Source organism: Misgurnus anguillicaudatus, chromosome 6 (assembly GCF_027580225.2).
Source record: "Misgurnus anguillicaudatus chromosome 6, ASM2758022v2, whole genome shotgun sequence".
In the NCBI taxonomy this organism is placed as follows: Eukaryota; Metazoa; Chordata; class Actinopteri; order Cypriniformes; family Cobitidae; genus Misgurnus; species Misgurnus anguillicaudatus.
Genome location: NC_073342.2, coordinates 4,730,306 through 4,750,240, shown reverse-complemented (window position 1 = coordinate 4,750,240; position 19,935 = coordinate 4,730,306). Strand labels below are relative to the sequence as shown.

The 19,935-nt window shown below is 48.5% G+C and overlaps 51 non-coding genes across 51 annotated transcripts; all 51 read left to right on the top strand.

The window, feature by feature from the left end:
- The first annotated feature begins 116 nt into the window (after positions 1–116).
- On the top strand, positions 117–188 carry trnah-gug (transfer RNA histidin (anticodon GUG)). The gene has a single exon. It is a non-coding gene; the product is annotated as a tRNA-His (tRNA).
- Positions 189–314: 126 nt separating this feature from the next.
- On the top strand, positions 315–396 carry trnas-uga (transfer RNA serine (anticodon UGA)). Its single transcript has one exon. It is a non-coding gene; the product is annotated as a tRNA-Ser (tRNA).
- A 484-nt stretch (positions 397–880) lies between these two features.
- LOC141364515 (U4 spliceosomal RNA) lies at positions 881–1,021 on the top strand. The gene has a single exon (XR_012370225.1). It is a non-coding gene; the product is annotated as a U4 spliceosomal RNA (small nuclear RNA).
- A 593-nt stretch (positions 1,022–1,614) lies between these two features.
- Positions 1,615–1,687, top strand: trnak-uuu (transfer RNA lysine (anticodon UUU)). The gene has a single exon. It is a non-coding gene; the product is annotated as a tRNA-Lys (tRNA).
- A 94-nt stretch (positions 1,688–1,781) lies between these two features.
- trnas-aga (transfer RNA serine (anticodon AGA)) lies at positions 1,782–1,863 on the top strand. The gene has a single exon. It is a non-coding gene; the product is annotated as a tRNA-Ser (tRNA).
- Positions 1,864–2,056: 193 nt separating this feature from the next.
- Positions 2,057–2,128, top strand: trnah-gug (transfer RNA histidin (anticodon GUG)). The gene has a single exon. It is a non-coding gene; the product is annotated as a tRNA-His (tRNA).
- Positions 2,129–2,253: 125 nt separating this feature from the next.
- On the top strand, positions 2,254–2,335 carry trnas-uga (transfer RNA serine (anticodon UGA)). The gene has a single exon. It is a non-coding gene; the product is annotated as a tRNA-Ser (tRNA).
- A 484-nt stretch (positions 2,336–2,819) lies between these two features.
- Positions 2,820–2,960, top strand: LOC141364514 (U4 spliceosomal RNA). Its single transcript, XR_012370224.1, has one exon. It is a non-coding gene; the product is annotated as a U4 spliceosomal RNA (small nuclear RNA).
- A 593-nt stretch (positions 2,961–3,553) lies between these two features.
- trnak-uuu (transfer RNA lysine (anticodon UUU)) lies at positions 3,554–3,626 on the top strand. Its single transcript has one exon. It is a non-coding gene; the product is annotated as a tRNA-Lys (tRNA).
- A 94-nt stretch (positions 3,627–3,720) lies between these two features.
- Positions 3,721–3,802, top strand: trnas-aga (transfer RNA serine (anticodon AGA)). The gene has a single exon. It is a non-coding gene; the product is annotated as a tRNA-Ser (tRNA).
- Positions 3,803–3,991: 189 nt separating this feature from the next.
- trnah-gug (transfer RNA histidin (anticodon GUG)) lies at positions 3,992–4,063 on the top strand. The gene has a single exon. It is a non-coding gene; the product is annotated as a tRNA-His (tRNA).
- A 125-nt stretch (positions 4,064–4,188) lies between these two features.
- Positions 4,189–4,270, top strand: trnas-uga (transfer RNA serine (anticodon UGA)). The gene has a single exon. It is a non-coding gene; the product is annotated as a tRNA-Ser (tRNA).
- A 484-nt stretch (positions 4,271–4,754) lies between these two features.
- Positions 4,755–4,895, top strand: LOC141364513 (U4 spliceosomal RNA). The gene has a single exon (XR_012370223.1). It is a non-coding gene; the product is annotated as a U4 spliceosomal RNA (small nuclear RNA).
- Positions 4,896–5,488: 593 nt separating this feature from the next.
- trnak-uuu (transfer RNA lysine (anticodon UUU)) lies at positions 5,489–5,561 on the top strand. Its single transcript has one exon. It is a non-coding gene; the product is annotated as a tRNA-Lys (tRNA).
- A 94-nt stretch (positions 5,562–5,655) lies between these two features.
- Positions 5,656–5,737, top strand: trnas-aga (transfer RNA serine (anticodon AGA)). Its single transcript has one exon. It is a non-coding gene; the product is annotated as a tRNA-Ser (tRNA).
- A 192-nt stretch (positions 5,738–5,929) lies between these two features.
- trnah-gug (transfer RNA histidin (anticodon GUG)) lies at positions 5,930–6,001 on the top strand. Its single transcript has one exon. It is a non-coding gene; the product is annotated as a tRNA-His (tRNA).
- Positions 6,002–6,126: 125 nt separating this feature from the next.
- trnas-uga (transfer RNA serine (anticodon UGA)) lies at positions 6,127–6,208 on the top strand. The gene has a single exon. It is a non-coding gene; the product is annotated as a tRNA-Ser (tRNA).
- A 484-nt stretch (positions 6,209–6,692) lies between these two features.
- LOC141364512 (U4 spliceosomal RNA) lies at positions 6,693–6,833 on the top strand. The gene has a single exon (XR_012370222.1). It is a non-coding gene; the product is annotated as a U4 spliceosomal RNA (small nuclear RNA).
- Positions 6,834–7,426: 593 nt separating this feature from the next.
- trnak-uuu (transfer RNA lysine (anticodon UUU)) lies at positions 7,427–7,499 on the top strand. The gene has a single exon. It is a non-coding gene; the product is annotated as a tRNA-Lys (tRNA).
- A 94-nt stretch (positions 7,500–7,593) lies between these two features.
- trnas-aga (transfer RNA serine (anticodon AGA)) lies at positions 7,594–7,675 on the top strand. The gene has a single exon. It is a non-coding gene; the product is annotated as a tRNA-Ser (tRNA).
- Positions 7,676–7,868: 193 nt separating this feature from the next.
- trnah-gug (transfer RNA histidin (anticodon GUG)) lies at positions 7,869–7,940 on the top strand. Its single transcript has one exon. It is a non-coding gene; the product is annotated as a tRNA-His (tRNA).
- A 125-nt stretch (positions 7,941–8,065) lies between these two features.
- On the top strand, positions 8,066–8,147 carry trnas-uga (transfer RNA serine (anticodon UGA)). The gene has a single exon. It is a non-coding gene; the product is annotated as a tRNA-Ser (tRNA).
- Positions 8,148–8,631: 484 nt separating this feature from the next.
- LOC141364511 (U4 spliceosomal RNA) lies at positions 8,632–8,772 on the top strand. The gene has a single exon (XR_012370221.1). It is a non-coding gene; the product is annotated as a U4 spliceosomal RNA (small nuclear RNA).
- A 593-nt stretch (positions 8,773–9,365) lies between these two features.
- trnak-uuu (transfer RNA lysine (anticodon UUU)) lies at positions 9,366–9,438 on the top strand. The gene has a single exon. It is a non-coding gene; the product is annotated as a tRNA-Lys (tRNA).
- A 94-nt stretch (positions 9,439–9,532) lies between these two features.
- On the top strand, positions 9,533–9,614 carry trnas-aga (transfer RNA serine (anticodon AGA)). Its single transcript has one exon. It is a non-coding gene; the product is annotated as a tRNA-Ser (tRNA).
- A 192-nt stretch (positions 9,615–9,806) lies between these two features.
- Positions 9,807–9,878, top strand: trnah-gug (transfer RNA histidin (anticodon GUG)). The gene has a single exon. It is a non-coding gene; the product is annotated as a tRNA-His (tRNA).
- Positions 9,879–10,003: 125 nt separating this feature from the next.
- Positions 10,004–10,085, top strand: trnas-uga (transfer RNA serine (anticodon UGA)). Its single transcript has one exon. It is a non-coding gene; the product is annotated as a tRNA-Ser (tRNA).
- A 484-nt stretch (positions 10,086–10,569) lies between these two features.
- Positions 10,570–10,710, top strand: LOC141364510 (U4 spliceosomal RNA). Its single transcript, XR_012370220.1, has one exon. It is a non-coding gene; the product is annotated as a U4 spliceosomal RNA (small nuclear RNA).
- A 593-nt stretch (positions 10,711–11,303) lies between these two features.
- On the top strand, positions 11,304–11,376 carry trnak-uuu (transfer RNA lysine (anticodon UUU)). Its single transcript has one exon. It is a non-coding gene; the product is annotated as a tRNA-Lys (tRNA).
- Positions 11,377–11,470: 94 nt separating this feature from the next.
- trnas-aga (transfer RNA serine (anticodon AGA)) lies at positions 11,471–11,552 on the top strand. Its single transcript has one exon. It is a non-coding gene; the product is annotated as a tRNA-Ser (tRNA).
- Positions 11,553–11,744: 192 nt separating this feature from the next.
- On the top strand, positions 11,745–11,816 carry trnah-gug (transfer RNA histidin (anticodon GUG)). The gene has a single exon. It is a non-coding gene; the product is annotated as a tRNA-His (tRNA).
- Positions 11,817–11,941: 125 nt separating this feature from the next.
- Positions 11,942–12,023, top strand: trnas-uga (transfer RNA serine (anticodon UGA)). Its single transcript has one exon. It is a non-coding gene; the product is annotated as a tRNA-Ser (tRNA).
- Positions 12,024–12,507: 484 nt separating this feature from the next.
- Positions 12,508–12,648, top strand: LOC141364509 (U4 spliceosomal RNA). Its single transcript, XR_012370219.1, has one exon. It is a non-coding gene; the product is annotated as a U4 spliceosomal RNA (small nuclear RNA).
- Positions 12,649–13,241: 593 nt separating this feature from the next.
- On the top strand, positions 13,242–13,314 carry trnak-uuu (transfer RNA lysine (anticodon UUU)). Its single transcript has one exon. It is a non-coding gene; the product is annotated as a tRNA-Lys (tRNA).
- A 94-nt stretch (positions 13,315–13,408) lies between these two features.
- trnas-aga (transfer RNA serine (anticodon AGA)) lies at positions 13,409–13,490 on the top strand. Its single transcript has one exon. It is a non-coding gene; the product is annotated as a tRNA-Ser (tRNA).
- A 192-nt stretch (positions 13,491–13,682) lies between these two features.
- trnah-gug (transfer RNA histidin (anticodon GUG)) lies at positions 13,683–13,754 on the top strand. The gene has a single exon. It is a non-coding gene; the product is annotated as a tRNA-His (tRNA).
- Positions 13,755–13,879: 125 nt separating this feature from the next.
- On the top strand, positions 13,880–13,961 carry trnas-uga (transfer RNA serine (anticodon UGA)). Its single transcript has one exon. It is a non-coding gene; the product is annotated as a tRNA-Ser (tRNA).
- A 484-nt stretch (positions 13,962–14,445) lies between these two features.
- Positions 14,446–14,586, top strand: LOC141364508 (U4 spliceosomal RNA). The gene has a single exon (XR_012370218.1). It is a non-coding gene; the product is annotated as a U4 spliceosomal RNA (small nuclear RNA).
- Positions 14,587–15,179: 593 nt separating this feature from the next.
- trnak-uuu (transfer RNA lysine (anticodon UUU)) lies at positions 15,180–15,252 on the top strand. The gene has a single exon. It is a non-coding gene; the product is annotated as a tRNA-Lys (tRNA).
- Positions 15,253–15,346: 94 nt separating this feature from the next.
- Positions 15,347–15,428, top strand: trnas-aga (transfer RNA serine (anticodon AGA)). The gene has a single exon. It is a non-coding gene; the product is annotated as a tRNA-Ser (tRNA).
- Positions 15,429–15,620: 192 nt separating this feature from the next.
- trnah-gug (transfer RNA histidin (anticodon GUG)) lies at positions 15,621–15,692 on the top strand. Its single transcript has one exon. It is a non-coding gene; the product is annotated as a tRNA-His (tRNA).
- A 125-nt stretch (positions 15,693–15,817) lies between these two features.
- trnas-uga (transfer RNA serine (anticodon UGA)) lies at positions 15,818–15,899 on the top strand. Its single transcript has one exon. It is a non-coding gene; the product is annotated as a tRNA-Ser (tRNA).
- A 484-nt stretch (positions 15,900–16,383) lies between these two features.
- LOC141364507 (U4 spliceosomal RNA) lies at positions 16,384–16,524 on the top strand. Its single transcript, XR_012370217.1, has one exon. It is a non-coding gene; the product is annotated as a U4 spliceosomal RNA (small nuclear RNA).
- A 593-nt stretch (positions 16,525–17,117) lies between these two features.
- Positions 17,118–17,190, top strand: trnak-uuu (transfer RNA lysine (anticodon UUU)). The gene has a single exon. It is a non-coding gene; the product is annotated as a tRNA-Lys (tRNA).
- A 94-nt stretch (positions 17,191–17,284) lies between these two features.
- Positions 17,285–17,366, top strand: trnas-aga (transfer RNA serine (anticodon AGA)). Its single transcript has one exon. It is a non-coding gene; the product is annotated as a tRNA-Ser (tRNA).
- Positions 17,367–17,558: 192 nt separating this feature from the next.
- On the top strand, positions 17,559–17,630 carry trnah-gug (transfer RNA histidin (anticodon GUG)). Its single transcript has one exon. It is a non-coding gene; the product is annotated as a tRNA-His (tRNA).
- Positions 17,631–17,755: 125 nt separating this feature from the next.
- trnas-uga (transfer RNA serine (anticodon UGA)) lies at positions 17,756–17,837 on the top strand. The gene has a single exon. It is a non-coding gene; the product is annotated as a tRNA-Ser (tRNA).
- Positions 17,838–18,321: 484 nt separating this feature from the next.
- On the top strand, positions 18,322–18,462 carry LOC141364506 (U4 spliceosomal RNA). Its single transcript, XR_012370216.1, has one exon. It is a non-coding gene; the product is annotated as a U4 spliceosomal RNA (small nuclear RNA).
- A 593-nt stretch (positions 18,463–19,055) lies between these two features.
- Positions 19,056–19,128, top strand: trnak-uuu (transfer RNA lysine (anticodon UUU)). Its single transcript has one exon. It is a non-coding gene; the product is annotated as a tRNA-Lys (tRNA).
- Positions 19,129–19,222: 94 nt separating this feature from the next.
- trnas-aga (transfer RNA serine (anticodon AGA)) lies at positions 19,223–19,304 on the top strand. The gene has a single exon. It is a non-coding gene; the product is annotated as a tRNA-Ser (tRNA).
- Positions 19,305–19,496: 192 nt separating this feature from the next.
- Positions 19,497–19,568, top strand: trnah-gug (transfer RNA histidin (anticodon GUG)). The gene has a single exon. It is a non-coding gene; the product is annotated as a tRNA-His (tRNA).
- Positions 19,569–19,935: the final 367 nt, after the last annotated feature.

The window sequence follows — 19,935 nt, the reverse complement described above, 5'->3', positions numbered from 1 at the left end:
TGCCGTTGACAAGAACTCAAAAATGATTGTGACTTCTGCATAGAGACGGCAGCCCCCTCACGGCCATTGTACTCAGGCAGACCCGCGTGCAGGTTTCTTGGGCAGCCCGGTGGCACGCCGTGATCGTATAGTGGTTAGTACTCTGCGTTGTGGCCGCAGCAACCCCGGTTCGAATCCGGGTCACGGCAGCCCTTCCCGGGGAAGTCTGTTGGGGTCTTGCCGCCCCTGCCCTTTTTTGTGATCGGCTTGTTGCCTGACCTTCGGGTTTTTTTCAGCACACTCCAGGCCCAGAGCTTTGGGAGGGTTGCCCTGTTGTAGTCGTGGCCGAGTGGTTAAGGCGATGGACTTGAAATCCATTGGGGTCTCCCCGCGCAGGTTCAAACCCTGCCGACTACGAGTGTCTGTTCCCTGGCTTTGGACTACTCTTGTTGTACGTTCCAGCTCACGAGCTGCTTTATTTCTGCAACTCAAGTATATGGTTTTGACCACATACTGCACTTACAGCATGAAACCATAGAAGAGCTGGAACAGGTCTTTGTTTACAACTGTTGTAGATCGTCGCTAATCCAGTTGATCCTGACCTGAGCCATTTTCTGAGAGGTTAAGGACTATGGCTCCACCCTCTTTGTTTTCGGGATTCCCACAATTCTCTCCCCCGGATTGTTTTCCTTAAATAATTCAAACGTGTATTTGCACTTTTGCTTTTCTAAGTAGAAAGCGGATCATGAACAAACTTGTTGTGCAGATCTCTCACCTGCTGAAAAGGCACAGCATGCAGCAAAGCAGCACCTGAAGTCTACTTTCAGTTTTTAAGCTTGAATACCACCCTGTCGTCCAGCGTCCGGGAATGTGAACAGGAGAGGTCGTGACCTTTTCCATCATTCTTTCGCAGAGGCAATATCGTAGCCTATGAGGTTTATCCGAGGCGTGATCATTGCTGGTTGAAAACTTTACCCAATACCCCGCCAGGATGACTTGAAATACAGTCAGCTTTGGCAATTTTTGCCAGTCTCTTGAGAGACTTACGAGTTTGTTGCAAAAGAGAAGTTTGTTGTGTGTGGTTTTTTGTTTTGATGTTTATAGTCCCGAGATTAAAAGCGTCAAAGTTTGATTCCGGTACTTGACATCGCATTGATTTCGCCCCTCGGTCGGGCAATCACTACCAAGGATATCACGGTGACGTTTTCACACGACACCCTTTATTTATGTTGGACGGTTTTATGCAGAAAAGACCAAATCACAAAAAAGATTTTAGCTGGGTTTTCACGGGCAGGCTCACGTTTTGTCAAATGTGCTTTTTCTCGTGCAGCTCAGGAGTCACTTCGGCATGTTACGTAGACGTAGCTACATTTCCTTGAGCTTAGAAACGTTGCCTCTCTGGTGACGTTTTGGATGAAGACTGCTTTTCCTGAAGTAAAGAGAGTCTCAAGCAGAAGCAAGATTTCTCCACTTAAATAGATAATACGCACTCTGTTTGAAGGCTGAAGCAGTTACCTGCTCATTCTGGCATTCTAGTAATATTTACCCTGTCCATAGACCAAAGAGTAGCTAACAGGTCATGGTAATGAAATCCCGTACCTGCCTGAGGCGTGAAGCCCTGGGACTCTTTTGTGAGCCCGGATAGCTCAGTCGGTAGAGCATCAGACTTTTAATCTGAGGGTCCAGGGTTCAAGTCCCTGTTCGGGCGATGAGTAACCTCGATCGCCTTTTGTGCTGGTGTGTCTAGAGCTCCGTTTCGGAGGGAACGGCCAAAGAATAAAGTTTACCAACAGTGGCGGCATGTAGTCGTGGCCGAGTGGTTAAGGCGATGGACTAGAAATCCATTGGGGTCTCCCCGCGCAAGTTCGAATCCTGCCGACTACGTCTTTAGACTTCTCCCTTTGGCTTTCATGGCAGCTTCCTGCCTCGGGGACCGACCGAATCTACTTCGACAGGGGTTTTGCCGTTGACAAGAACTCAAAAATGATTGTGACTTCTGCATAGAGACGGCAGCCCCCTCACGGCCATTGTACTCAGGCAGACCCGCATGCAGGTTTCTTGGGCAGCCCGGTGGCACGCCGTGATCGTATAGTGGTTAGTACTCTGCGTTGTGGCCGCAGCAACCCCGGTTCGAATCCGGGTCACGGCAGCCCTTCCCGGGGAAGTCTGCTGGGGTCTTGCCGCCCCTGCCCTTTTTTGTGATCGGCTTGTTGCCTGACCTTCGGGTTTTTTCAGCACAGTCCAGGCCCAGAGCTTTGGGAGGGTTGCCCTGTTGTAGTCGTGGCCGAGTGGTTAAGGCGATGGACTTGAAATCCATTGGGGTCTCCCCGCGCAGGTTCAAACCCTGCCGACTACGAGTGTCTGTTCCCTGGCTTTGGACTGCTCTTGTTGTACGTTCCAGCTCACGAGCTGCTTTATTTCTGCAGCTCAAGTATATGGTTTTGACCACATACTGCACTTACAGCATGAAACCATAGAAGAGCTGGAACAGGTCTTTGTTTTCAACTGTTGTAGATCGTCGCTAATCCAGTTGATCCTGACCTGAGCCATTTTCCGAGAGGTTAAGGACTATGGCTCCACCCTCTTTGTTTTCGGGATTCCCACCATTCTCTCCCCCGGATTGTTTTCCTTAAATAATTCAAACGTGTATTTGCACTTTTGCTTTTCTAAGTAGAAAGCGGATCATGAACAAACTTGTTGTGCAGATCTCTCACCTGCTGAAAAGGCACAACATGCAGCAAAGCAGCACCTGAAGTCTAATTTCAGTTTTTAAGCTTGAATACCACCCTGTCGTCCAGCGTCCGGGAATGTGAACAGGAGAGGTCGTGACCTTTTCCATCATTCTTTCGCAGAGGCAATATCGTAGCCTATGAGGTTTATCCGAGGCGTGATCATTGCTGGTTGAAAACTTTACCCAATACCCCGCCAGGATGACTTGAAATACAGTCAGCTTTGGCAATTTTTGCCAGTCTCTTGAGAGACTTACGAGTTTGTTGCAAAAGAGAAGTTTGTTGTGTGTGGTTTTTTGTTTTGATGTTTATAGTCCCGAGATTAAAAGCGTCAAAGTTTGATTCCGGTACTTGACATCGCATTGATTTCGCCCCTCGGTCGGGCAATCACTACCAAGGATATCACGGTGACGTTTTCACACGACACCCTTTATTTATGTTGGACGGTTTTATGTAGAAAAGACCAAATCACAAAAAAGATTTTAGCTGGGTTTTCACGGGCAGGCTCACGTTTTGTCAAATGTGCTCTTTCTCGTGCAGCTCAAGAGTCACTTCGGCATGTTACGTAGACGTAGCTACATTTCCTTGAGCTTAGAAACGTTGCCTCTCTGGTGACGTTTTGGATGAAGACTGCTTTTCCTGAAGTAAAGAGAGTCTCAAGCAGAAGCAAGATTTCTCCACTTAAATAGATAATACGCACTCTGTTTGAAGGCTGAAGCAGTTACCTGCTCATTCTGGCATTCTAGTAATATTTACCCTGTCCATAGACCAAAGAGTAGCTAACAGGTCATGGTAATGAAATCCCGTACTTGCCTGAGGCGTGAAGCCCTGGGACTCTTTTGTGAGCCCGGATAGCTCAGTCGGTAGAGCATCAGACTTTTAATCTGAGGGTCCAGGGTTCAAGTCCCTGTTCGGGCGATGAGTAACCTCGATCGCCTTTTGTGCTGGTGTGTCTAGAGCTCCGTTTCGGAGGGAACGGCCAAAGAATAAAGTTTACCAACAGTGGCGGCATGTAGTCGTGGCCGAGTGGTTAAGGCGATGGACTAGAAATCCATTGGGGTCTCCCCGCGCAAGTTCGAATCCTGCCGACTACGTCTTTAGACTTCTCCCTTTGGCTTTCATGGCAGCTTCCTGCCTCGGGGACCGAATCTACTTCGACAGGGGTTTTGCCGTTGAAAAGAACTCAAAAATGATTGTGACTTCTGCATAGAGACGGCAGTCCCCTCACGGCCATTGTACTCAGGCAGACCCGCATGCAGGTTTCTTGGGCAGCCCGGTGGCACGCCGTGATCGTATAGTGGTTAGTACTCTGCGTTGTGGCCGCAGCAACCCCGGTTCGAATCCGGGTCACGGCAGCCCTTCCCGGGGAAGTCTGCTGGGGTCTTGCCGCCCCTGCCCTTTTTTGTGATCGGCTTGTTGCCTGACCTTCGGGTTTTTTCAGCACAGTCCAGGCCCAGAGCGTGCACGGGGTTGCCCTGTTGTAGTCGTGGCCGAGTGGTTAAGGCGATGGACTTGAAATCCATTGGGGTCTCCCCGCGCAGGTTCAAACCCTGCCGACTACGAGTGTCTGTTCCCTGGCTTTGGACTGCTCTTGTTGTACGTTCCAGCTCACGAGCTGCTTTATTTCTGCAGCTCAAGTATATGGTTTTGACCACATACTGCACTTACAGCATGAAACCATAGAAGAGCTGGAACAGGTCTTTGTTTTCAACTGTTGTAGATCGTCGCTAATCCAGTTGATCCTGACCTGAGCCATTTTCCGAGAGGTTAAGGACTATGGCTCCACCCTCTTTGTTTTCGGGATTCCCACCATTCTCTCCCCCGGATTGTTTTCCTTAAATAATTCAAACGTGTATTTGCACTTTTGCTTTTCTAAGTAGAAAGCGGATCATGAACAAACTTGTTGTGCAGATCTCTCACCTGCTGAAAAGGCACAACATGCAGCAAAGCAGCACCTGAAGTCTAATTTCAGTTTTTAAGCTTGAATACCACCCTGTCGTCCAGCGTCCGGGAATGTGAACAGGAGAGGTCGTGACCTTTTCCATCATTCTTTCGCAGAGGCAATATCGTAGCCTATGAGGTTTATCCGAGGCGTGATCATTGCTGGTTGAAAACTTTACCCAATACCCCGCCAGGATGACTTGAAATACAGTCAGCTTTGGCAATTTTTGCCAGTCTCTTGAGAGACTTACGACTTTGTTGCAAAAGAGAAGTTTGTTGTGTGTGGTTTTTTGTTTTGATGTTTATAGTCCCGAGATTAAAAGCGTCAAAGTTTGATTCCGGTACTTGACATCGCATTGATTTCGCCCCTCGGTCGGGCAATCACTACCAAGGATATCACGGTGACGTTTTCACACGACACCCTTTATTTATGTTGGACGGTTTTATGTAGAAAAGACCAAATCACAAAAAAGATTTTAGCTGGGTTTTCACTGGCAGGCTCACGTTTTGTCAAATGTGCTCTTTCTCGTGCAGCTCAAGAGTCACTTCGGCATGTTACGTAGACGTAGCTACATTTCCTTGAGCTTAGAAACGTTGCCTCTCTGGTGACGTTTTGGATGAAGACTGCTTTTCCTGAAGTAAAGAGAGTCTCAAGCAGAAGCAAGATTTCTCCACTTAAATAGATAATACGCACTCTGTTTGAAGGCTGAAGCAGTTACCTGCTCATTCTGGCATTCTAGTAATATTTACCCTGTCCATAGACCAAAGAGTAGCTAACAGGTCATGGTAATGAAATCCCGTACTTGCCTGAGGCGTGAAGCCCTGGGACTCTTTTGTGAGCCCGGATAGCTCAGTCGGTAGAGCATCAGACTTTTAATCTGAGGGTCCAGGGTTCAAGTCCCTGTTCGGGCGATGAGTAACCTCGATCGCCTTTTGTGCTGGTGTGTCTAGAGCTCCGTTTCGGAGGGAACGGCCAAAGAATAAAGTTTACCAACAGTGGCGGCATGTAGTCGTGGCCGAGTGGTTAAGGCGATGGACTAGAAATCCATTGGGGTCTCCCCGCGCAAGTTCGAATCCTGCCGACTACGTCTTTAGACTTCTCCCTTTGGCTTTCATGGCAGCTTCCTGCCTCGGGGACCGAATCTACTTCGACAGGGGTTTTGCCGTTTTTAAAAAAAACTCAAAAATGATTGTGACTTCTGCATAGAGACGGCAGCCCCCTCACGGCCATTGTACTCAGGCAGACCCGCATGCAGGTTTCTTGGGCAGCCCGGTGGCACGCCGTGATCGTATAGTGGTTAGTACTCTGCGTTGTGGCCGCAGCAACCCCGGTTCGAATCCGGGTCACGGCAGCCCTTCCCGGGGAAGTCTGCTGGGGTCTTGCCGCCCCTGCCCTTTTTTGTGATCGGCTTGTTGCCTGACCTTCGGGTTTTTTCAGCACAGTCCAGGCCCAGAGCGTGCACGGGGTTGCCCTGTTGTAGTCGTGGCCGAGTGGTTAAGGCGATGGACTTGAAATCCATTGGGGTCTCCCCGCGCAGGTTCAAACCCTGCCGACTACGAGTGTCTGTTCCCTGGCTTTGGACTGCTCTTGTTGTACGTTCCAGCTCACGAGCTGCTTTATTTCTGCAGCTCAAGTATATGGTTTTGACCACATACTGCACTTACAGCATGAAACCATAGAAGAGCTGGAACAGGTCTTTGTTTTCAACTGTTGTAGATCGTCGCTAATCCAGTTGATCCTGACCTGAGCCATTTTCCGAGAGGTTAAGGACTATGGCTCCACCCTCTTTGTTTTCGGGATTCCCACCATTCTCTCCCCCGGATTGTTTTCCTTAAATAATTCAAACGTGTATTTGCACTTTTGCTTTTCTAAGTAGAAAGCGGATCATGAACAAACTTGTTGTGCAGATCTCTCACCTGCTGAAAAGGCACAACATGCAGCAAAGCAGCACCTGAAGTCTAATTTCAGTTTTTAAGCTTGAATACCACCCTGTCGTCCAGCGTCCGGGAATGTGAACAGGAGAGGTCGTGACCTTTTCCATCATTCTTTCGCAGAGGCAATATCGTAGCCTATGAGGTTTATCCGAGGCGTGATCATTGCTGGTTGAAAACTTTACCCAATACCCCGCCAGGATGACTTGAAATACAGTCAGCTTTGGCAATTTTTGCCAGTCTCTTGAGAGACTTACGACTTTGTTGCAAAAGAGAAGTTTGTTGTGTGTGGTTTTTTGTTTTGATGTTTATAGTCCCGAGATTAAAAGCGTCAAAGTTTGATTCCGGTACTTGACATCGCATTGATTTCGCCCCTCGGTCGGGCAATCACTACCAAGGATATCACGGTGACGTTTTCACACGACACCCTTTATTTATGTTGGACGGTTTTATGTAGAAAAGACCAAATCACAAAAAAGATTTTAGCTGGGTTTTCACTGGCAGGCTCACGTTTTGTCAAATGTGCTCTTTCTCGTGCAGCTCAAGAGTCACTTCGGCATGTTACGTAGACGTAGCTACATTTCCTTGAGCTTAGAAACGTTGCCTCTCTGGTGACGTTTTGGATGAAGACTGCTTTTCCTGAAGTAAAGAGAGTCTCAAGCAGAAGCAAGATTTCTCCACTTAAATAGATAATACGCACTCTGTTTGAAGGCTGAAGCAGTTACCTGCTCATTCTGGCATTCTAGTAATATTTACCCTGTCCATAGACCAAAGAGTAGCTAACAGGTCATGGTAATGAAATCCCGTACTTGCCTGAGGCGTGAAGCCCTGGGACTCTTTTGTGAGCCCGGATAGCTCAGTCGGTAGAGCATCAGACTTTTAATCTGAGGGTCCAGGGTTCAAGTCCCTGTTCGGGCGATGAGTAACCTCGATCGCCTTTTGTGCTGGTGTGTCTAGAGCTCCGTTTCGGAGGGAACGGCCAAAGAATAAAGTTTACCAACAGTGGCGGCATGTAGTCGTGGCCGAGTGGTTAAGGCGATGGACTAGAAATCCATTGGGGTCTCCCCGCGCAAGTTCGAATCCTGCCGACTACGTCTTTAGACTTCTCCCTTTGGCTTTCATGGCAGCTTCCTGCCTCGGGGACCGAATCTACTTCGACAGGGGTTTTGCCGTTTTTAAAAAAAACTCAAAAATGATTGTGACTTCTGCATAGAGACGGCAGTCCCCCTCACGGCCATTGTACTCAGGCAGACCCGCATGCAGGTTTCTTGGGCAGCCCGGTGGCACGCCGTGATCGTATAGTGGTTAGTACTCTGCGTTGTGGCCGCAGCAACCCCGGTTCGAATCCGGGTCACGGCAGCCCTTCCCGGGGAAGTCTGCTGGGGTCTTGCCGCCCCTGCCCTTTTTTGTGATCGGCTTGTTGCCTGACCTTCGGGTTTTTTCAGCACAGTCCAGGCCCAGAGCGTGCACGGGGTTGCCCTGTTGTAGTCGTGGCCGAGTGGTTAAGGCGATGGACTTGAAATCCATTGGGGTCTCCCCGCGCAGGTTCAAACCCTGCCGACTACGAGTGTCTGTTCCCTGGCTTTGGACTGCTCTTGTTGTACGTTCCAGCTCACGAGCTGCTTTATTTCTGCAGCTCAAGTATATGGTTTTGACCACATACTGCACTTACAGCATGAAACCATAGAAGAGCTGGAACAGGTCTTTGTTTTCAACTGTTGTAGATCGTCGCTAATCCAGTTGATCCTGACCTGAGCCATTTTCCGAGAGGTTAAGGACTATGGCTCCACCCTCTTTGTTTTCGGGATTCCCACCATTCTCTCCCCCGGATTGTTTTCCTTAAATAATTCAAACGTGTATTTGCACTTTTGCTTTTCTAAGTAGAAAGCGGATCATGAACAAACTTGTTGTGCAGATCTCTCACCTGCTGAAAAGGCACAACATGCAGCAAAGCAGCACCTGAAGTCTAATTTCAGTTTTTAAGCTTGAATACCACCCTGTCGTCCAGCGTCCGGGAATGTGAACAGGAGAGGTCGTGACCTTTTCCATCATTCTTTCGCAGAGGCAATATCGTAGCCTATGAGGTTTATCCGAGGCGTGATCATTGCTGGTTGAAAACTTTACCCAATACCCCGCCAGGATGACTTGAAATACAGTCAGCTTTGGCAATTTTTGCCAGTCTCTTGAGAGACTTACGACTTTGTTGCAAAAGAGAAGTTTGTTGTGTGTGGTTTTTTGTTTTGATGTTTATAGTCCCGAGATTAAAAGCGTCAAAGTTTGATTCCGGTACTTGACATCGCATTGATTTCGCCCCTCGGTCGGGCAATCACTACCAAGGATATCACGGTGACGTTTTCACACGACACCCTTTATTTATGTTGGACGGTTTTATGTAGAAAAGACCAAATCACAAAAAAGATTTTAGCTGGGTTTTCACTGGCAGGCTCACGTTTTGTCAAATGTGCTCTTTCTCGTGCAGCTCAAGAGTCACTTCGGCATGTTACGTAGACGTAGCTACATTTCCTTGAGCTTAGAAACGTTGCCTCTCTGGTGACGTTTTGGATGAAGACTGCTTTTCCTGAAGTAAAGAGAGTCTCAAGCAGAAGCAAGATTTCTCCACTTAAATAGATAATACGCACTCTGTTTGAAGGCTGAAGCAGTTACCTGCTCATTCTGGCATTCTAGTAATATTTACCCTGTCCATAGACCAAAGAGTAGCTAACAGGTCATGGTAATGAAATCCCGTACTTGCCTGAGGCGTGAAGCCCTGGGACTCTTTTGTGAGCCCGGATAGCTCAGTCGGTAGAGCATCAGACTTTTAATCTGAGGGTCCAGGGTTCAAGTCCCTGTTCGGGCGATGAGTAACCTCGATCGCCTTTTGTGCTGGTGTGTCTAGAGCTCCGTTTCGGAGGGAACGGCCAAAGAATAAAGTTTACCAACAGTGGCGGCATGTAGTCGTGGCCGAGTGGTTAAGGCGATGGACTAGAAATCCATTGGGGTCTCCCCGCGCAAGTTCGAATCCTGCCGACTACGTCTTTAGACTTCTCCCTTTGGCTTTCATGGCAGCTTCCTGCCTCGGGGACCGAATCTACTTCGACAGGGGTTTTGCCGTTTTTAAAAAAAACTCAAAAATGATTGTGACTTCTGCATAGAGACGGCAGTCCCCTCACGGCCATTGTACTCAGGCAGACCCGCATGCAGGTTTCTTGGGCAGCCCGGTGGCACGCCGTGATCGTATAGTGGTTAGTACTCTGCGTTGTGGCCGCAGCAACCCCGGTTCGAATCCGGGTCACGGCAGCCCTTCCCGGGGAAGTCTGCTGGGGTCTTGCCGCCCCTGCCCTTTTTTGTGATCGGCTTGTTGCCTGACCTTCGGGTTTTTTCAGCACAGTCCAGGCCCAGAGCGTGCACGGGGTTGCCCTGTTGTAGTCGTGGCCGAGTGGTTAAGGCGATGGACTTGAAATCCATTGGGGTCTCCCCGCGCAGGTTCAAACCCTGCCGACTACGAGTGTCTGTTCCCTGGCTTTGGACTGCTCTTGTTGTACGTTCCAGCTCACGAGCTGCTTTATTTCTGCAGCTCAAGTATATGGTTTTGACCACATACTGCACTTACAGCATGAAACCATAGAAGAGCTGGAACAGGTCTTTGTTTTCAACTGTTGTAGATCGTCGCTAATCCAGTTGATCCTGACCTGAGCCATTTTCCGAGAGGTTAAGGACTATGGCTCCACCCTCTTTGTTTTCGGGATTCCCACCATTCTCTCCCCCGGATTGTTTTCCTTAAATAATTCAAACGTGTATTTGCACTTTTGCTTTTCTAAGTAGAAAGCGGATCATGAACAAACTTGTTGTGCAGATCTCTCACCTGCTGAAAAGGCACAACATGCAGCAAAGCAGCACCTGAAGTCTAATTTCAGTTTTTAAGCTTGAATACCACCCTGTCGTCCAGCGTCCGGGAATGTGAACAGGAGAGGTCGTGACCTTTTCCATCATTCTTTCGCAGAGGCAATATCGTAGCCTATGAGGTTTATCCGAGGCGTGATCATTGCTGGTTGAAAACTTTACCCAATACCCCGCCAGGATGACTTGAAATACAGTCAGCTTTGGCAATTTTTGCCAGTCTCTTGAGAGACTTACGACTTTGTTGCAAAAGAGAAGTTTGTTGTGTGTGGTTTTTTGTTTTGATGTTTATAGTCCCGAGATTAAAAGCGTCAAAGTTTGATTCCGGTACTTGACATCGCATTGATTTCGCCCCTCGGTCGGGCAATCACTACCAAGGATATCACGGTGACGTTTTCACACGACACCCTTTATTTATGTTGGACGGTTTTATGTAGAAAAGACCAAATCACAAAAAAGATTTTAGCTGGGTTTTCACTGGCAGGCTCACGTTTTGTCAAATGTGCTCTTTCTCGTGCAGCTCAAGAGTCACTTCGGCATGTTACGTAGACGTAGCTACATTTCCTTGAGCTTAGAAACGTTGCCTCTCTGGTGACGTTTTGGATGAAGACTGCTTTTCCTGAAGTAAAGAGAGTCTCAAGCAGAAGCAAGATTTCTCCACTTAAATAGATAATACGCACTCTGTTTGAAGGCTGAAGCAGTTACCTGCTCATTCTGGCATTCTAGTAATATTTACCCTGTCCATAGACCAAAGAGTAGCTAACAGGTCATGGTAATGAAATCCCGTACTTGCCTGAGGCGTGAAGCCCTGGGACTCTTTTGTGAGCCCGGATAGCTCAGTCGGTAGAGCATCAGACTTTTAATCTGAGGGTCCAGGGTTCAAGTCCCTGTTCGGGCGATGAGTAACCTCGATCGCCTTTTGTGCTGGTGTGTCTAGAGCTCCGTTTCGGAGGGAACGGCCAAAGAATAAAGTTTACCAACAGTGGCGGCATGTAGTCGTGGCCGAGTGGTTAAGGCGATGGACTAGAAATCCATTGGGGTCTCCCCGCGCAAGTTCGAATCCTGCCGACTACGTCTTTAGACTTCTCCCTTTGGCTTTCATGGCAGCTTCCTGCCTCGGGGACCGAATCTACTTCGACAGGGGTTTTGCCGTTTTTAAAAAAAACTCAAAAATGATTGTGACTTCTGCATAGAGACGGCAGTCCCCTCACGGCCATTGTACTCAGGCAGACCCGCATGCAGGTTTCTTGGGCAGCCCGGTGGCACGCCGTGATCGTATAGTGGTTAGTACTCTGCGTTGTGGCCGCAGCAACCCCGGTTCGAATCCGGGTCACGGCAGCCCTTCCCGGGGAAGTCTGCTGGGGTCTTGCCGCCCCTGCCCTTTTTTGTGATCGGCTTGTTGCCTGACCTTCGGGTTTTTTCAGCACAGTCCAGGCCCAGAGCGTGCACGGGGTTGCCCTGTTGTAGTCGTGGCCGAGTGGTTAAGGCGATGGACTTGAAATCCATTGGGGTCTCCCCGCGCAGGTTCAAACCCTGCCGACTACGAGTGTCTGTTCCCTGGCTTTGGACTGCTCTTGTTGTACGTTCCAGCTCACGAGCTGCTTTATTTCTGCAGCTCAAGTATATGGTTTTGACCACATACTGCACTTACAGCATGAAACCATAGAAGAGCTGGAACAGGTCTTTGTTTTCAACTGTTGTAGATCGTCGCTAATCCAGTTGATCCTGACCTGAGCCATTTTCCGAGAGGTTAAGGACTATGGCTCCACCCTCTTTGTTTTCGGGATTCCCACCATTCTCTCCCCCGGATTGTTTTCCTTAAATAATTCAAACGTGTATTTGCACTTTTGCTTTTCTAAGTAGAAAGCGGATCATGAACAAACTTGTTGTGCAGATCTCTCACCTGCTGAAAAGGCACAACATGCAGCAAAGCAGCACCTGAAGTCTAATTTCAGTTTTTAAGCTTGAATACCACCCTGTCGTCCAGCGTCCGGGAATGTGAACAGGAGAGGTCGTGACCTTTTCCATCATTCTTTCGCAGAGGCAATATCGTAGCCTATGAGGTTTATCCGAGGCGTGATCATTGCTGGTTGAAAACTTTACCCAATACCCCGCCAGGATGACTTGAAATACAGTCAGCTTTGGCAATTTTTGCCAGTCTCTTGAGAGACTTACGACTTTGTTGCAAAAGAGAAGTTTGTTGTGTGTGGTTTTTTGTTTTGATGTTTATAGTCCCGAGATTAAAAGCGTCAAAGTTTGATTCCGGTACTTGACATCGCATTGATTTCGCCCCTCGGTCGGGCAATCACTACCAAGGATATCACGGTGACGTTTTCACACGACACCCTTTATTTATGTTGGACGGTTTTATGTAGAAAAGACCAAATCACAAAAAAGATTTTAGCTGGGTTTTCACTGGCAGGCTCACGTTTTGTCAAATGTGCTCTTTCTCGTGCAGCTCAAGAGTCACTTCGGCATGTTACGTAGACGTAGCTACATTTCCTTGAGCTTAGAAACGTTGCCTCTCTGGTGACGTTTTGGATGAAGACTGCTTTTCCTGAAGTAAAGAGAGTCTCAAGCAGAAGCAAGATTTCTCCACTTAAATAGATAATACGCACTCTGTTTGAAGGCTGAAGCAGTTACCTGCTCATTCTGGCATTCTAGTAATATTTACCCTGTCCATAGACCAAAGAGTAGCTAACAGGTCATGGTAATGAAATCCCGTACTTGCCTGAGGCGTGAAGCCCTGGGACTCTTTTGTGAGCCCGGATAGCTCAGTCGGTAGAGCATCAGACTTTTAATCTGAGGGTCCAGGGTTCAAGTCCCTGTTCGGGCGATGAGTAACCTCGATCGCCTTTTGTGCTGGTGTGTCTAGAGCTCCGTTTCGGAGGGAACGGCCAAAGAATAAAGTTTACCAACAGTGGCGGCATGTAGTCGTGGCCGAGTGGTTAAGGCGATGGACTAGAAATCCATTGGGGTCTCCCCGCGCAAGTTCGAATCCTGCCGACTACGTCTTTAGACTTCTCCCTTTGGCTTTCATGGCAGCTTCCTGCCTCGGGGACCGAATCTACTTCGACAGGGGTTTTGCCGTTTTTAAAAAAAACTCAAAAATGATTGTGACTTCTGCATAGAGACGGCAGTCCCCTCACGGCCATTGTACTCAGGCAGACCCGCATGCAGGTTTCTTGGGCAGCCCGGTGGCACGCCGTGATCGTATAGTGGTTAGTACTCTGCGTTGTGGCCGCAGCAACCCCGGTTCGAATCCGGGTCACGGCAGCCCTTCCCGGGGAAGTCTGCTGGGGTCTTGCCGCCCCTGCCCTTTTTTGTGATCGGCTTGTTGCCTGACCTTCGGGTTTTTTCAGCACAGTCCAGGCCCAGAGCGTGCACGGGGTTGCCCTGTTGTAGTCGTGGCCGAGTGGTTAAGGCGATGGACTTGAAATCCATTGGGGTCTCCCCGCGCAGGTTCAAACCCTGCCGACTACGAGTGTCTGTTCCCTGGCTTTGGACTGCTCTTGTTGTACGTTCCAGCTCACGAGCTGCTTTATTTCTGCAGCTCAAGTATATGGTTTTGACCACATACTGCACTTACAGCATGAAACCATAGAAGAGCTGGAACAGGTCTTTGTTTTCAACTGTTGTAGATCGTCGCTAATCCAGTTGATCCTGACCTGAGCCATTTTCCGAGAGGTTAAGGACTATGGCTCCACCCTCTTTGTTTTCGGGATTCCCACCATTCTCTCCCCCGGATTGTTTTCCTTAAATAATTCAAACGTGTATTTGCACTTTTGCTTTTCTAAGTAGAAAGCGGATCATGAACAAACTTGTTGTGCAGATCTCTCACCTGCTGAAAAGGCACAACATGCAGCAAAGCAGCACCTGAAGTCTAATTTCAGTTTTTAAGCTTGAATACCACCCTGTCGTCCAGCGTCCGGGAATGTGAACAGGAGAGGTCGTGACCTTTTCCATCATTCTTTCGCAGAGGCAATATCGTAGCCTATGAGGTTTATCCGAGGCGTGATCATTGCTGGTTGAAAACTTTACCCAATACCCCGCCAGGATGACTTGAAATACAGTCAGCTTTGGCAATTTTTGCCAGTCTCTTGAGAGACTTACGACTTTGTTGCAAAAGAGAAGTTTGTTGTGTGTGGTTTTTTGTTTTGATGTTTATAGTCCCGAGATTAAAAGCGTCAAAGTTTGATTCCGGTACTTGACATCGCATTGATTTCGCCCCTCGGTCGGGCAATCACTACCAAGGATATCACGGTGACGTTTTCACACGACACCCTTTATTTATGTTGGACGGTTTTATGTAGAAAAGACCAAATCACAAAAAAGATTTTAGCTGGGTTTTCACTGGCAGGCTCACGTTTTGTCAAATGTGCTCTTTCTCGTGCAGCTCAAGAGTCACTTCGGCATGTTACGTAGACGTAGCTACATTTCCTTGAGCTTAGAAACGTTGCCTCTCTGGTGACGTTTTGGATGAAGACTGCTTTTCCTGAAGTAAAGAGAGTCTCAAGCAGAAGCAAGATTTCTCCACTTAAATAGATAATACGCACTCTGTTTGAAGGCTGAAGCAGTTACCTGCTCATTCTGGCATTCTAGTAATATTTACCCTGTCCATAGACCAAAGAGTAGCTAACAGGTCATGGTAATGAAATCCCGTACTTGCCTGAGGCGTGAAGCCCTGGGACTCTTTTGTGAGCCCGGATAGCTCAGTCGGTAGAGCATCAGACTTTTAATCTGAGGGTCCAGGGTTCAAGTCCCTGTTCGGGCGATGAGTAACCTCGATCGCCTTTTGTGCTGGTGTGTCTAGAGCTCCGTTTCGGAGGGAACGGCCAAAGAATAAAGTTTACCAACAGTGGCGGCATGTAGTCGTGGCCGAGTGGTTAAGGCGATGGACTAGAAATCCATTGGGGTCTCCCCGCGCAAGTTCGAATCCTGCCGACTACGTCTTTAGACTTCTCCCTTTGGCTTTCATGGCAGCTTCCTGCCTCGGGGACCGAATCTACTTCGACAGGGGTTTTGCCGTTTTTAAAAAAAACTCAAAAATGATTGTGACTTCTGCATAGAGACGGCAGTCCCCTCACGGCCATTGTACTCAGGCAGACCCGCATGCAGGTTTCTTGGGCAGCCCGGTGGCACGCCGTGATCGTATAGTGGTTAGTACTCTGCGTTGTGGCCGCAGCAACCCCGGTTCGAATCCGGGTCACGGCAGCCCTTCCCGGGGAAGTCTGCTGGGGTCTTGCCGCCCCTGCCCTTTTTTGTGATCGGCTTGTTGCCTGACCTTCGGGTTTTTTCAGCACAGTCCAGGCCCAGAGCGTGCACGGGGTTGCCCTGTTGTAGTCGTGGCCGAGTGGTTAAGGCGATGGACTTGAAATCCATTGGGGTCTCCCCGCGCAGGTTCAAACCCTGCCGACTACGAGTGTCTGTTCCCTGGCTTTGGACTGCTCTTGTTGTACGTTCCAGCTCACGAGCTGCTTTATTTCTGCAGCTCAAGTATATGGTTTTGACCACATACTGCACTTACAGCATGAAACCATAGAAGAGCTGGAACAGGTCTTTGTTTTCAACTGTTGTAGATCGTCGCTAATCCAGTTGATCCTGACCTGAGCCATTTTCCGAGAGGTTAAGGACTATGGCTCCACCCTCTTTGTTTTCGGGATTCCCACCATTCTCTCCCCCGGATTGTTTTCCTTAAATAATTCAAACGTGTATTTGCACTTTTGCTTTTCTAAGTAGAAAGCGGATCATGAACAAACTTGTTGTGCAGATCTCTCACCTGCTGAAAAGGCACAACATGCAGCAAAGCAGCACCTGAAGTCTAATTTCAGTTTTTAAGCTTGAATACCACCCTGTCGTCCAGCGTCCGGGAATGTGAACAGGAGAGGTCGTGACCTTTTCCATCATTCTTTCGCAGAGGCAATATCGTAGCCTATGAGGTTTATCCGAGGCGTGATCATTGCTGGTTGAAAACTTTACCCAATACCCCGCCAGGATGACTTGAAATACAGTCAGCTTTGGCAATTTTTGCCAGTCTCTTGAGAGACTTACGACTTTGTTGCAAAAGAGAAGTTTGTTGTGTGTGGTTTTTTGTTTTGATGTTTATAGTCCCGAGATTAAAAGCGTCAAAGTTTGATTCCGGTACTTGACATCGCATTGATTTCGCCCCTCGGTCGGGCAATCACTACCAAGGATATCACGGTGACGTTTTCACACGACACCCTTTATTTATGTTGGACGGTTTTATGTAGAAAAGACCAAATCACAAAAAAGATTTTAGCTGGGTTTTCACTGGCAGGCTCACGTTTTGTCAAATGTGCTCTTTCTCGTGCAGCTCAAGAGTCACTTCGGCATGTTACGTAGACGTAGCTACATTTCCTTGAGCTTAGAAACGTTGCCTCTCTGGTGACGTTTTGGATGAAGACTGCTTTTCCTGAAGTAAAGAGAGTCTCAAGCAGAAGCAAGATTTCTCCACTTAAATAGATAATACGCACTCTGTTTGAAGGCTGAAGCAGTTACCTGCTCATTCTGGCATTCTAGTAATATTTACCCTGTCCATAGACCAAAGAGTAGCTAACAGGTCATGGTAATGAAATCCCGTACTTGCCTGAGGCGTGAAGCCCTGGGACTCTTTTGTGAGCCCGGATAGCTCAGTCGGTAGAGCATCAGACTTTTAATCTGAGGGTCCAGGGTTCAAGTCCCTGTTCGGGCGATGAGTAACCTCGATCGCCTTTTGTGCTGGTGTGTCTAGAGCTCCGTTTCGGAGGGAACGGCCAAAGAATAAAGTTTACCAACAGTGGCGGCATGTAGTCGTGGCCGAGTGGTTAAGGCGATGGACTAGAAATCCATTGGGGTCTCCCCGCGCAAGTTCGAATCCTGCCGACTACGTCTTTAGACTTCTCCCTTTGGCTTTCATGGCAGCTTCCTGCCTCGGGGACCGAATCTACTTCGACAGGGGTTTTGCCGTTTTTAAAAAAAACTCAAAAATGATTGTGACTTCTGCATAGAGACGGCAGTCCCCTCACGGCCATTGTACTCAGGCAGACCCGCATGCAGGTTTCTTGGGCAGCCCGGTGGCACGCCGTGATCGTATAGTGGTTAGTACTCTGCGTTGTGGCCGCAGCAACCCCGGTTCGAATCCGGGTCACGGCAGCCCTTCCCGGGGAAGTCTGCTGGGGTCTTGCCGCCCCTGCCCTTTTTTGTGATCGGCTTGTTGCCTGACCTTCGGGTTTTTTCAGCACAGTCCAGGCCCAGAGCGTGCACGGGGTTGCCCTGTTGTAGTCGTGGCCGAGTGGTTAAGGCGATGGACTTGAAATCCATTGGGGTCTCCCCGCGCAGGTTCAAACCCTGCCGACTACGAGTGTCTGTTCCCTGGCTTTGGACTGCTCTTGTTGTACGTTCCAGCTCACGAGCTGCTTTATTTCTGCAGCTCAAGTATATGGTTTTGACCACATACTGCACTTACAGCATGAAACCATAGAAGAGCTGGAACAGGTCTTTGTTTTCAACTGTTGTAGATCGTCGCTAATCCAGTTGATCCTGACCTGAGCCATTTTCCGAGAGGTTAAGGACTATGGCTCCACCCTCTTTGTTTTCGGGATTCCCACCATTCTCTCCCCCGGATTGTTTTCCTTAAATAATTCAAACGTGTATTTGCACTTTTGCTTTTCTAAGTAGAAAGCGGATCATGAACAAACTTGTTGTGCAGATCTCTCACCTGCTGAAAAGGCACAACATGCAGCAAAGCAGCACCTGAAGTCTAATTTCAGTTTTTAAGCTTGAATACCACCCTGTCGTCCAGCGTCCGGGAATGTGAACAGGAGAGGTCGTGACCTTTTCCATCATTCTTTCGCAGAGGCAATATCGTAGCCTATGAGGTTTATCCGAGGCGTGATCATTGCTGGTTGAAAACTTTACCCAATACCCCGCCAGGATGACTTGAAATACAGTCAGCTTTGGCAATTTTTGCCAGTCTCTTGAGAGACTTACGACTTTGTTGCAAAAGAGAAGTTTGTTGTGTGTGGTTTTTTGTTTTGATGTTTATAGTCCCGAGATTAAAAGCGTCAAAGTTTGATTCCGGTACTTGACATCGCATTGATTTCGCCCCTCGGTCGGGCAATCACTACCAAGGATATCACGGTGACGTTTTCACACGACACCCTTTATTTATGTTGGACGGTTTTATGTAGAAAAGACCAAATCACAAAAAAGATTTTAGCTGGGTTTTCACTGGCAGGCTCACGTTTTGTCAAATGTGCTCTTTCTCGTGCAGCTCAAGAGTCACTTCGGCATGTTACGTAGACGTAGCTACATTTCCTTGAGCTTAGAAACGTTGCCTCTCTGGTGACGTTTTGGATGAAGACTGCTTTTCCTGAAGTAAAGAGAGTCTCAAGCAGAAGCAAGATTTCTCCACTTAAATAGATAATACGCACTCTGTTTGAAGGCTGAAGCAGTTACCTGCTCATTCTGGCATTCTAGTAATATTTACCCTGTCCATAGACCAAAGAGTAGCTAACAGGTCATGGTAATGAAATCCCGTACTTGCCTGAGGCGTGAAGCCCTGGGACTCTTTTGTGAGCCCGGATAGCTCAGTCGGTAGAGCATCAGACTTTTAATCTGAGGGTCCAGGGTTCAAGTCCCTGTTCGGGCGATGAGTAACCTCGATCGCCTTTTGTGCTGGTGTGTCTAGAGCTCCGTTTCGGAGGGAACGGCCAAAGAATAAAGTTTACCAACAGTGGCGGCATGTAGTCGTGGCCGAGTGGTTAAGGCGATGGACTAGAAATCCATTGGGGTCTCCCCGCGCAAGTTCGAATCCTGCCGACTACGTCTTTAGACTTCTCCCTTTGGCTTTCATGGCAGCTTCCTGCCTCGGGGACCGAATCTACTTCGACAGGGGTTTTGCCGTTTTTAAAAAAAACTCAAAAATGATTGTGACTTCTGCATAGAGACGGCAGTCCCCTCACGGCCATTGTACTCAGGCAGACCCGCATGCAGGTTTCTTGGGCAGCCCGGTGGCACGCCGTGATCGTATAGTGGTTAGTACTCTGCGTTGTGGCCGCAGCAACCCCGGTTCGAATCCGGGTCACGGCAGCCCTTCCCGGGGAAGTCTGCTGGGGTCTTGCCGCCCCTGCCCTTTTTTGTGATCGGCTTGTTGCCTGACCTTCGGGTTTTTTCAGCACAGTCCAGGCCCAGAGCGTGCACGGGGTTGCCCTGTTGTAGTCGTGGCCGTACCCTCCACTAATTGGACTGCTTTAAGAAGTCCTAACAAGTCCTAACCAAGTCCTAACAATTCCTAACAATTCCTAACAAAGTCCTAACAGTTCCTAACAAGTCCTAACAAGTCCTAACAAGGTCCTAACAGTTCCTAACAAATCCGAACAGAGTCCTAACAACAGCGTGGCAAAAGAGCCAATCATATGCTTCAAAAAAATTGCCGCTCCAAGGGGGGCAAAAGAGC